This window comes from Myxocyprinus asiaticus, chromosome 23 (assembly GCF_019703515.2).
Source record: "Myxocyprinus asiaticus isolate MX2 ecotype Aquarium Trade chromosome 23, UBuf_Myxa_2, whole genome shotgun sequence".
Lineage (NCBI taxonomy): Eukaryota > Metazoa > Chordata > Actinopteri > Cypriniformes > Catostomidae > Myxocyprinus > Myxocyprinus asiaticus.
The window spans coordinates 44,012,371-44,026,172 of record NC_059366.1 but is presented as its reverse complement, the minus strand read 5'-3'; the positions used below and the strand labels follow the sequence as shown (position 1 = coordinate 44,026,172).

At 37.2% G+C, this 13,802-nt stretch overlaps 1 protein-coding gene across 3 annotated transcripts in view; it reads right to left on the bottom strand.

Moving 5' to 3' along the window:
• LOC127414382 (forkhead box protein N2-like) overlaps positions 1-13,207 on the bottom strand; it is a 35,100-nt gene extending 21,893 nt beyond the window's left edge. Inside the window, exon 1 of one of the 3 annotated variants that reach the window (XM_051652382.1) lies at positions 12,941-13,207. The gene's annotated coding sequence lies outside the window, so the exon portion shown is untranslated. Of the gene's footprint in view, positions 1-7,685; positions 7,777-12,936 lie in introns of those variants that run through there. The other 2 variants (XM_051652381.1, XM_051652383.1) reach the window with 2 other exon arrangements.
• Between the last annotated feature and the right edge of the window lie 595 nt (positions 13,208-13,802).

Here is a 13,802-nt window from a genome sequence, read left to right as displayed (position 1 = left end):
CATGACGATGTCAACAAACCCTAAAACTACTGTAAAAATGACAATTTAAACAACTTCACAGCTCAAATAATACATGAGTTTTAACAGAAGAATTAATGTAAGTGCTTTAAAAAATATATAAGATTCACATTTCTGCTTTTAAACCCTCCAAAAATTCACTTCCATTGTAAGTGCCTCACTGTAACCTCCATTTTTGCTTTTTTTAACGAAAAGGAGGGACACTTTTTTTCTCCCCAATTTGGAATGCCCAATTCCCCAATGCGCTCTAAGTCCTCGTGGTGGCGTAGTGACTCGCCTCAATCCGGGTGGTGGAGGACGAGTCTGAGACCGTCAACCCGCGCATCTTATCACGTGGCTTGTTGAGCGCATTACCTCGGAGACATAGCACGTGTGGAGGATTCACGCTATTCTCCGCGGCATCCACGCACAACTCACCACGCGCCCCACCGAGAGCGAACCACATTATAGCGACCACGAGGAGGTTACCCCATGTGACTCTACCTCCCTAGCAACTGGGCCAATTTGGTTGCTTAGAAGACCTGGCTGGAGTCACTCAGCACGCCCTGGATTCAAACTAGTAGTCAGCATCTTTACACGCTGAGCTACCCAGGCCCTCCACGCATCCTCTTCTCTACGTTTTGGCCTTCCGTCCAAACAGAAACGGTGTTGTCTTTCGAAAACTGAGCTTTTCGAAAACGCTCTCCCAAGTGGATACATTTGAAAATGCTGTATTTGCATTGCAGTGTGGGACTTTGATAGTCTAGTTAAATATATATGTTACTTTGTACAACCTTCACATTGCATTTGTTCAAAAGCGACAGGAAGTTTCCTCGAAATTGCTGTTCCGTGCTTTTCCTCGCCATTGATGCAACAAAGAGGTGGAAAGTAAATACGCCAGATGGAAATGATGCAGGACCACGCTTCTCACTTTTTTCGCATGTGCAATAAGGTGATTTAAATGTTTTCAGACGTTTCAGAGTGGACGAGCAACTTTTGGGAAATGTTTGAAAACAACTGTGTGGACGGAGAATGTTTCGAAATGAAAACTCAATTTTAACATTTATCCGGATTAATGTGGACGTAGTCTAAACCCAAATGCATTTTCATGACTCCAAAACACTTAAAAACTTTGCAAACCGTCTTCATTAAACATGAAGTGTCACTAGACAGATAGTGTAAAGTTCATGCATATGATTTCAGTTATTAAAGGAAGACTGATGTATCGGTTTTACCGATTAATCTGTGCCAATAGTTGTTTTTTGGAAGATCGTTGTCGGCAAAAATCTTTGCTGACAGTTTCCGATAGTTGTTGCTTTTTTGTTCCAGACATATGATTTCAGTGAATAGAGGTAGACCGATATACTGGTTTTACCAATTAGTCGGAGCCAATGGTTGCTTTTTGGAATTATCCGTTATTTACAAAAATGTATGGCGACAGTTTCCAATAGTTTTTGCTTTTTTTTTTCTATTCTGTGTCCGGTGTTGGAGGATAATACAATTGGAACAGCTTAGTTCTACAGTTTTACAGCAGCCTCTAGAGGTAAAATAAAACAAATCACTTACTACTCGTGGGGATTGCTGTATCTAAATCGTTCATAACTGACAATAGTCATCTATATATTTTTCCTCACTTCAATGTATATTTAATTTTTTTTGTATTACTATTATTAGATAAACAATTGTAAATGATGCAAGGGTACTCAAAGAAAAATGCAATTATATGGAAACGCTCTCCATCAGCACATACATTGTGTCTTTAACTTAATATCTTCTAAATAATAATAAATAAAAAAAATCCTTGCCTAGTAGGTGGTGATATGCATGAAGAATGTGAATCGCCAAAAACAAAAGAAGAATGTGAAAATGAAAGTGGAGACTGATAGTAAAAAAGGACTTAATAAGTAATTAATAGTAAATTACTGGTAAATGATGAGAATTTCATTTTTGGGTGAACCTTTAATGATATCGGCAAAATGCACTTTCGGTCGACCTCTATCAGTTAGCACAGAGGTTAATACTAAAACTTATATTATAATATAATTATACTGCACAACTAACACTAAACTGAAACTAGAAAGCACTGAAAATACAATAACCCTAAAACATTCACGGTAAAAACTATCGAAAACTAACTTAAATTGAAAATAAAATTACTTTAACTTTAATAACACTCAGCCAGATTGGCGTTTCAGGAACAATATAGTCCAACACTTCAGGTATTCTGACAATTGTTCCCACACTTTACCCCTGGGAAGCAAAAGTATTTTACAGAAGTAGGCTAATACCTTCAGTGCTATAGAGGTACGACTAAAAATACAGCTGGAATGTACTGCGTAGAAAATAGTTTGACACTCGTTTAACTTTGCAGTGAAACAACAGCATAAGAGCTCTCGTATGAGATGATGTATTGTCCCTGATTATGTAAAATATTCTCAAGAGGACACGGCGTCCAACATGGACATGAAAAGAGAAGATGTCCCTTCCCCCACAATGTCACAGGCTCGTCTTAATATAGCAACAAACCGTCAGCCACTGGAACACGTTTGCGCTGATATCAGGGTGCCGATTTCAGAAATGCCACAGCTAGAGGAAAGAGTTTGGCAGTCTAAATGATCACTTATTGTATCTGGAAGTAAAAAGAAAAAAATAAATGTGTTTATATGTGCAATTTTACACTAGGGATGTCTGACCAAATGACATCGACAATCAACCATGTAAACAATTCCATTGCGTGACTTTTTTGCAACTTCATAATAGTCCAGTAACAACTATAAGCAAACTTGCCAAAATGGGGCCTCATTTTTTAATTTTGCCATTCGTTACAGTGGCATTTTGTGAAGTTACTTGTTGACTGACTTCTTAGATGAGGACTTCAATCGGAACAGTACACTGTGACTTTCGGTGTGGGATAACAACAGCTCTCAGCACTATCTAAAGGGGACTAGACATGTTTTTCACGCATTCTTGAATGAAAAACAGGTAGACAGCATGCAACTGTATGGTGCAGAATGCAGATGCATTTTAAAAGTTGAACTATTTTTAACTTGACACGCCATGTTCAAAATGCAACGCTCATGCCACAAGATGCAATGCAATACCAATTTCAAAACCCACATTATACAAAACCCACATTAAAGCACTAATTTGTAGAATATAGAAATCAAAATGTGAAAGATGTATGCTGCACCATGCTCACAGATGGTAACAAGCTCTCTCTTCTCATGGATTTATTTTTAAAGGAATAGTTCACCCAAAAATACAATTTTTGTCATTTCCTCACACCCATTTTGACTTCCCCAAAATCAAGCATTCTGCCTACTTTTCAAAAGGTAACCTATGCTCACATATAGCATAAGATACTTCATAAACAGTGATATAGTATTGTGTTTTTTCAAATTGAACAAAGTTCAAGTAATACGTTTCACATGCTATCGGCTAATGTTGTCGCAGTACCGAAATTTCAGTATCAATACCAGTGAAATTTCGCGGTTCTCAATACCAATTTCGATACCACAGCAAAAATATGCTAATATGATAATGTGATATTGAACACACCAGTTTAGTTATTTTTAATTATTTTACTAATTATAGTTTAATTTAATTTCATCATCAAAATGGTGTCTAATCTGTGAACCGTTTCGCAGAGATAATTCTGCTTCAACAGAGAAGTGAATCTTCATGGCAAAGTGAGCTTGAAGTACACATTGTGGTGCGACACACATACCATTGACCCTGGAAGACAATCAAGCCACAAAGTTAAATGGATGTCATCTTAAATTCGGCAATCTAGTATCATAAAAGAGTTTTGTGGTGACCACTGTGGACCTCAAATAGTGCATTACAGAGCTTTGATGTGTATTTCTGACATCCATAAACTAGATATTGCACTAACTGAAGAGCCACGTGTTACTTATTCTTAAAGGGATCGTTCACCCAAAACTGAAAATTCTCACATTATTTACTCCCAAATATGTATGCCTTTCTTTCTTCTGCAGAACACAAATGAAGATTTTTAGAAGAATATCTCAGCTCATAAAAAATCCATACAATGCATATCAGTGGTGGCCAGAACTTTGAAGCTCTCAAAAGTACATAAAGGCAGCATAAAAGTAATCCATAAGACTCCAGTGGATTAATTAATGTCTTCTGAAGAGACCCAATCGGTTTTGGGTGAGAACAGACCAAAACGTAACTCCTTTTTCACTGTAAACCTAGACATCAGCAGTCTCCTTGGCGATCATGATTTTAAGTTTCATTACACTTCCTAGCACCATCTAGGGCTCTGCACAAGGGTCAAGCACCAGGAAGGATAATCAAGCTAGAAATTATGATCATACCTAGAGACTGCAATGGCAAGATAAACAGTGAAAAAGGAGTTATATTTTCGTCTGTTCTCACCCAAATCCGTTTGAACCGCTTCAGAAGACATGGATTAAACCGCTTGAGTCATATGGATTACTTTTATGTTGCTTTTATGTGCTTTTTGGAGCTTCAAAGTTTGGGTCACCATTCACTTGCATTGTATGGACCTACTGAGCTGAGATGTTCTTCTAAAAATCTTAATTTGTCTTCTGCAAAAGATCGAAAGTCTCGAAAATTGAGATTCTGGCTTTATTGTTTTTATGTGAAAAGGTATATTACTTGTTTCAACATTATTTACACTTTAGAGTCAGACCTGGCATGCATCCGTGTCAATCAAACTGATCACAATGGAGATTTTGATTAAACTGTGCTTTGCGGTTAGTATTTAGTGCAACATATCTCGATTTCAGTGTCAATGTAATCAATTGTGCAGCTTTCATGGATATCACTGATGTCTCAGAGGTCAAGGTATGCCTATTTTGAAGTGTTTTAGAGGGTTTATTCATCATGTAAGCGAATGTAATAAATGAGATTTTTCAGCGTTTTGTTTATTGTGCTATATTAAACTGTATATAATGCTGAATATAATGTATAATAATGCTAAGTGTTCTGATATTTGATAGTTCTCCTGATAATGCCAAATGCAATGTCTGATTTCAGTAAATTTACACTATGGCATTGGCAAGCATTATTTTACTACACATTTTTTTTTTAAAGAAATTAAACCTACATTTTCATGATTCAGGCTTTGTTCAAAGTTTTGAGAGAGTACAGAACCGTGAATTCAGTACTGTAAATCGAACCAAATCCTTACGTCCTTTATCATTTCTGTTAAAAAAAAAAAAACATTTTAATTAAATCCAGGAAATACAATTTCATTTATCCGGTTAATCGATTAATTGAAGAAATAATCGAAGATTAATCGATATTAAAATAATCATCAGTTGCAGCCCTAGTTGCACAAGTAATACTATAGCTTCATACCACGAGACCCACATTTGTTTTCCAACTATTCATAATGGGTAAAATTGAAGCAATTTATGGGTGAAGCCACATTGAGAACCCCATATGTCTAAGATATAACCACACAGAGCCTTAAATATGAAGATACAAAAAGGAGTTTGTTGTGAAACAGAATATAAATGGATATCTTTCATAATTCTAGAGTTATAGGCGCTCCAACTTTGGGAAAACTTTTTTATTTTTACCCCATTCATGGACATATAATGCAACAAGGTGCACCGAAGTAAACTGATTTTAGAAATAGACCTGCCAATCTCTGTGTAAAAATAAAATAATGATGCTGGCACATTTCTAATGTTATTTTTTTTTTTTATATACCTGTAGTTTTGCTCCAAAATCATTAGTGAAAATTGCATTTTGACCTCCCTCTACAACATAATGGATTACTAAGTAAACTTTGTTCCATGGCATTTAATAATTTGGCTTTCATCATCATTTATGTTTATCTTTCACCAGTAAAAATATATTTGAGCCTGGGACCTCTGGTTGAGTTCACATGGAATGATCCTATCGCACTGTCCTGACCTGTTTGTATAATCGGTAAAAAAAATGTAAATAAATCTAACTCCGGATTTATCGATTTATGTGCACTCAAGGTGAATGCTGACCGGAATCAGAAACACAATCATTGAATTCCTTACTTATTTTTGCACTGATGTGTGTGTGTAATCCAGGGTTGTCCAGGCCATGGTAAACAATGTTGCCCTACTGCTATCTCAATTAAACAAACCCCATTTATTCAATGTGAGCGAGTGACCTACACAATGGGCCATTGTTACCAGTGACACAAGGCACGTTTAGATGTTCACTTTCTCCCTCGCAATCAGGCCAACGGTCACATTAGCATCACGTCCAATGGGAGAGCGACTGCTAATGGCAGCACATCTCAAATCCCCCGTGCAGACCAACGGCAGATGCGGACAGCGAAGGGGGAGAGGCGTGCGAGATGAAGGGCTGCCACGCGGGAGTCTTCACAAACTACGCTATCTGTGACTAACTGATGGACAAAGCTGTGTCTCATCCCACATAAATGGTAATAAGCCACAGTTGACTCGTCCTAAACTCTCTTAAATCTGCTAATAATCCATTGTACGCACTTAAATGGATAGTTCACCCAAAAATGTCAATTAAACACAACTGGTTAATTTATAACGAATATTCTGAATGTTCTGAATGTAAGCTTCAAAATGACAAAAGTGCAGCACAAAATTGGTTTGTACAATTTATGCACCATATTCACTGCACAAATCTCATCAACCACCCGGTCTTGCAGATTTGCGCTTTACAACATCAGGAAAATCAGACCTTTCCTGTCTGAATATGCTACACAGCTTCTGGTCCAAGCTCTGGTCATTTCAAGACTGGACTACTGCAATGCTCTGTTGGCTGGCCTTCCAGCTAACATAATTAAGCCACTGCAGATGGTCCAGAATGCAGCAGCGCGTCTGGTCTTCAATCAGCCAAAAAGGGCTCATGTCACCCCACTCTTGATTTCACTCCACTGGCTACCTGTATTCAAAGCTTTGACTCTGGCTTTCAGAACAGCCAATGGAACCGTACCCTCTTACTTCAATTAACTTCTTCAGGTCAATGCTCCAACTCGACGCCTGGTGGTCCCATCACTCAAAGTCTATTTCACGATTGTTCACTTTCTCTGTTCCTCTGTTGTGGAATGAACTTCCAACCTCCACACGATCTGCTGTTACCTTCTCAACATTCAAGAACCAGCTGAAAACACATCTGTTCTGCGAGCACTTACCACTGCACTTAATGTACAGAAGAAAAAAATCCTTGTCTGTCTCTTTCTTCTGTGCAAGCATCTTTACTACTCCAGCCACTGTGAGAACTTGGCAGTCTTATACTTGCTATGTGTCTCATTTGTAAGTCACTCTGGATAAAAGCATCTGCTAAATGACTAAATATAAATATTCCAAGTCTCTTGAAGCCATACAATAGCTTCGTTTGACGAACAGACCAACTTAAAATCTAGCACCATTGCACCAAATATGGCACCGTTACACACATCACGTCAGGTCTGGTGTGAACAACAACTTTTGTAGTCCACTTCAGAGCTTCTGCGAAGGGGAAGATAAGAGTAAATGATGACCAAACACTTTGGTCTGTTTTGTCATTTTGCAGCCTGACAGGCCCAGTCCCCATTCACTTTCTTTATACACCACAACACCATAAATGAAACTGGCTTTCAGTTGGAGCTCAAGGAAGGATGGAGGAAGTGCTTCTCTGCAGAAGAGGAAATGCTATTTTTAAATTTGCAACCCAAATTCGGAGCAACCACCTACATTATATTAGCATGCGACGATGTCACGTAACCAAGACAACCTTGGCCTCTAGAGCTCTTGGGGACGTTTGTCCTCCTGGTCTTGTTGGGAGGAAAGAAAATAATAAATAATAGGGAGGGGTGTGCAGGCAGAGGGCGTTCAGCTGATGAACGTCACGCAGCTGCAGTCACCTACAAACAAAGGCCAGATAACATCAACAGACTTGCGTTACAAGGCGCAACACACACTGTTGACCGATTTAAAAAATGGGGCGTCATGACATGTGCATTTGCAGGTCTCAAGGTGAACAATGTCTCATTTAGATTGGCGAAATGAAATTAGGCTCAATAAAGATGCTGCATAAAATTAGAAGTGGGTGGAATGACCAAAATCATTTATCACGGTATGAGTAATTTTATACCAAGGTTGCGGTTTATATAGTAATCTATAAATTTCTGGCTGTTAATTGAACCAAGAATGTGATTAATGTGACATAACCATGTAGTATTCAATATTTTTTATCAAAATAGATATAAATATTAGGGCTGGGTAAAAATATAGATTTTCCGATAAATTGCTATCTTCATTTCCCGATATGGATTTTTAAAATCCCAAGATTGATCTTTTACTCTATGCGCAACTCTCTACAATGCGAGTAAATCACTCACACATGCAACAAAATGTCATGCTAAAAATGTGCGACTAACATTTCGTTCTATGCTTACATAAATGATTTTGTGCTTTAGTAAATATAGCAGAAAAGATTAAGTACTTTCTACATTGAATAAGTTGAAGCGTGAAAATATTAAGTAAATTCTACTTTTGTACTCAATTTAAAGGTGTAAAAAATAATGCTCTAGCTTAGAAGTAAATATTATTTATAAATGTGTTCTCTTTACAATGTGTCATCATGCATCAATCCTAAAGTAGAACATTTTGTCATATGTATTTGCTAATTTGAGTAAATTTCACAGGTAAATAAAATAAGTAAATTTTACTTAACTTTCTGAAGCTGGGTGTTCCCAGCATGCACCGGGCTTGAATAATTAATGAGCTTGCATGGTTTCACTGTTTGCAAGTTTATTTACACCGTTTTTATTGTTAATTTTGTTGTGACGTTTGGCTTCTTTTCTTGTGAAGTCTGAAGTTAATTTTCTGCGCATTATTATCAAAATTGTTGAGTGTTACCGTCATCGTGTTTAGTGCACCAAGTGTTGAGGACTGCGTGCGCAACTCTGTATCTTGGTTCTAATGCCAGTAATGCAAGATTATGTTGTCTAATAGACTACATAGCATGCATTAAGCTTCCCTGTGGAAGGCATCATATTTGTCATGTGGTACATCATTAAACTTGTTTTTATAAGGAAAACTTAAAATGTGAAATGTTTTAATAAAATGTTCACTTAAATTTTACTGAGTTTAAGTACCATAAACATCAGATTTGTAAGTAAAAGTTACTGATATTTTTAAGTTAAATTTACTCACTCATTTTAATCAATATTGTGTATCAATATTAAGTAGATTTTACTTAATATTATATCATTAATATTTTCTTAGAAAAATTGTGCGCAAAAACTTGCGAAATAAAAATGTACGTAAATCTTACTAGTCATTTTTCTCAGTGTAATCATACAAAGCAAGGATGTGGTAAAGAAACTGTGCAACACCACTCTCTTTAATATGCGCTCAGCGATAATACTTCTGTGAGACACTAGCTGAACTGCCACCATTCTTAAAGTTAAAGTACCATTTTAGCACTTGTTCTACATATCAATGTAAATACTTGTAAACGGTACAAGATATGTGAGAAAATCGTTTATCGGTCATGCTAAATGATAAAACAGGCGAAAAAATATCTGACAGACTTATGTTGAAGGATGGAGCCGAGCCATATCTAGAGACCAGAATATCATAGAGACTTGGGATTTGGGAAAGTGTGCAAACAAACGTCTACCCTAGTGACCACTCATAACACCCTAGCAACCGCATAGCCACATGCTATCAACGAATCATAACACCCTAGCAACCACATAGCAACATGCTAGAAACTAGGGCTGAACGATTAACCGAAATAAAATCGAAATTGCGATATGACCCAGTGCGATTTTTAAATGTAGTGCTTTCTTAAATACATGTAAACAGGATCAGTGTATTACACATGTGGTTTCAGAGCGGTTCTGTTCTCCATACTCACAAACTCACATTATATAAGGCACCCCAGATTTACTTAAATTTTTGGCCACAACAATTTACTATACACATTTAAAACAACCCCATGAGAGTGGGTTTTTGTTGACAGCAAGGCAGATGAGAGAATTTCACTATATTAAAAGGCTGTTGACAACTCAACTTCAAACAACAGAAACTTCCGTCCCTTCGGATTCAAAATAAAAGCCACCGCTGAAATACAGGCTTGAGGGTTTAACCGGACTGCAAAGTAAAAAATTCCAATTTTTGATTTAGATTATTATGACGAAAACTTATGAGAAAGAAAACTTGTCTACAAATATTACAAACTACTAGTATTCTGTTAAAACTAGCAGTTAAATAACAACAGGTTAAGCGGTTCATTCTCTCTTTTATTTCTTTGTCGTTTTTGTGAGCTGTTTGTGTCTTGCTGTCAGCAAACAACATCTGTCGAACGAGTAGGACTGACCGAACCAACACCCGCTTTGTCACACAATTAAAATAAGACTCTTTAAATCAATTAATAATCCATCTGACATCAATGGGGTTCCAACAAAAACACTTTTATAAGGAATATAGTTCTTTCGCATGCACAATTGTGCAGTTTGTGCAATCTACTGTAAACACACATTTGTGTTCACCAATTTCCTGTGAAAAGTGCTGTTGCCTCCCTCAAGTGCAGTCTGTTTCTATTTCTATTTTATTTATGTCAAGTCTCTTTCTGAGTCATCTCCAATTCCATTCAGGATTTCCAACCTCATCTGGTGATAATCTTTCGCATCAAGTGCCTCGTTACTTATCTCAAACATAAACCTCTCTACTATATGAGTGACCACAGCATCATGAAAACAATCATGAAAAATGTCTGTGTTTAAACCAGATTGGTAATAATTCTGGCAGCTAGCTATAAACATATTCTTTAACAAACTTGCTGAGCAAGATTCTCTTCACACTTTTACTCCGCCATGACAGTAGTTGACCCAAAAGACTGACCAGGAAGTAGAACGTTTACGCTAATGCAGGTTATAGCACCCCCTTGCTGCAACACTGAGAATGCGTAATTGAGTTGCTATTTGAATAGCAGCGCTATGACACACCGGAATGTAACACACAAAATCAAGCTTGCGTATCTAGAAGCGTTTGCCTTGCACATGTTTTGGGCCTTAAAACTGACATCCTGTAAGAAACTACAATTTCTGTAAATTGGTCAAGTGAACACGGTTATCAATGATGCCGTTAAATCACAAAATGGCCAAATATCGGCCATTTAATAGGCTTGGACATTATATCACACATCTGTTAATCTTTTAATGGGGTAATGCCATGCCAACACAGAGACATAAACTTCAGTATTTACAGCATACAAAAACATGTTTTGTGGTGATGCAGAACAATGAGGCAAAAATTGGTCTATGAATTGGAAACATAATCATTGGCATAATCCAGGTTGTTGTGACTCGAGCCTTGGGGAATTGCAGCAAAGATGCCTCAATCCCTGAGTGGACTTGCTCTGAAAGGGATACCATGAACAGATTGCAAGATGTCAATGAGGTCAAGCTTCCAGTGAATGGGGTTCATATGGAACCTACAGCAATGTTCCAAGAATGACCTGAGACGAGCCAATCAGCCATTGACTGTGTAAAGATAACAAAATTGTTTCCAACACAGGTAGTATGCAAAGCATGCGCATCGACAAGATTTCAGGCAATGTAGGTGTTATGACTCACATAACCCATGACAGTGACTTTCAGTAAGTTGTGGGGGGTTTTTTATGTTGCTTTTTTACTTTTCTTTAGATAAAAACAATAGTGGTCGAACCATATGGGTTGCCAACGAGATGTCCAATACATTGTTGATAATAAAATACAACTTAAAGATTCCAAATAGGAAGTACACAAAAATGGGTAAACAGAAGATATTTGAAAACAGAAAATGCGCTCTATCCATTGGTAAGTCTGTTGATGGGATCTTAAATCAGCCGATGCCAATAATCTCAAAATGGCCAAATATCGGCCGATTAATTAGCCAGACCAATGTATCGGTCTATTACTAAAAGAACACCTGAAATGTCTTAATTGTTTTCTCATTAATGCCTCAAAACAGTCTGCAAGGAAACGAATGGAAACCATCTAAATGGTTGCATTCACTTCGTTTACTTAATGGCATGTATCAATAATTAATAATACCTTCAGAATGGACAGTTGATATTACAGGCAGTGCAACATTAATTACTGCATCCAAAACAATTTCATACAACAATTTTCTAATTCTTACTGTAATTCTTATATAATTAGTACAATTTCGACCGCATATTATTTTAATAAGAAACCCAACGCAATTTAAAAACAATTTCATGACTATTTTAAGTGAACTGCGCACACACACATACAAAAAAAAAAAAAAAAAAAGGGGGATTTTGCACATTTTTAAAGAAATAGTTAGCAGTTACTGCACCTAAAATATACACTTTCCTTTATAGCCTACATAATGCATTCAAACACATTTCAATTTAAACATTTGATGTTAAATAATTAAAACTTAATGCCCATGTTTTTGTCATCTAGCAAAATAAACATATGTAAACAGACAAAAGTATCTTATCACGATGGAATGGAATTTATTTGAATTGTTGCATTGTTGAAAAATTCGATTTGAACGCGATTCCGCGCGAATTCGCGTTGGGCGTGTAGATCAACGATAGAATTACGGAACCAATCACAAAAGTGAAGCGCGACACAGCACAAAATAAAAGAAAACATCGTTATCTCACCCAGAACTGCGCGAAAACACTTGAGCAATGCCCTGCGCTCGATATCACAAAAGAAGAAGTTTGTTGAATTCGAGCATGTGGCAAAAAGCGAAGGAATGTTCGAGTTTAAATTATTCGCATTCTCCCGATTCCGCGAAATTCGACATGTTAACGACAACAAACACGAGCTCGTGCGAAACAATACAGGAACCGAAGCACAGCCTGATATCCGACCATGCTTTCAACATGAACTTGCCCGTAGAATTGTAACTTTTTTTGCGCCAGTCATATAATTATAAAGTCCCTCGATCGGATAAAAATCGCCTTGTTACTCACGTGCATGCAAGATGATGATCCGGTTGTTTCTGATGAAGCGCTTCAGTATTCCGAGCGTTCTCCCTCAAACTGAGTGAGTGTGATCAGCAGCTGCTTCCTCCATCCGCGCTGCGCACAGCAACGCTACCAAACCCCTTTTCCGTTGCCAAGGCAACAGACCCACTTCAGCCAATCATAACCCCTCCCCTTCGACACCCCCTGGCAACTACTGCAGCGGTAAAGCCATTCTACTCCATTTCATATATTGTTCAGTTTTCCATTTGTGCTTAAACCTAAATATTTCCATTACTACTTTAGGGCACTTAGTTTGATTCAAAATTTATTTTGAGCTTTTCAAACTTTGAATTTTTAACCCAGGGTTAAATTTTTAAACGTGCCTGTCTTCATGTTCATGATCCTATTTTAAGAGAGAATGCTGTAGCTGTTTCTTAAATATATATATATATATATATATTAAATAAATAATTTCATGATGCACATAAAAATTTGCCCATGGTTTGTATTTGCCCATCATTGGTGTACCCACACTGGCCGCCATGTAAAGCTGGGTCTGTTTTCAACCCTGTGTTAACTTACACCATTTTTCTCATTAAATAAACTTTGCCCTGGGTTAGCATTTCATGTGTATTTTACTGTGTACTTTTGACACTGCAATTCAAGTTGCAATGGTAACCTTATTCTGGAGGACGGCTTCGTAACTCAGGGTTAAAAGCAGTGCTTACCCCTTTTCAAAATCACAAATTTGAAACATTGCTTAACTGGGGGTTAAAAGTGGCCTTAATAGTTTACAAGAGACATTACCCCAGGGTTAAGTGTAGAGTGAAAAGCCTATTTGTCACATGGTTTGCACTGAAAGTACGTGTTTA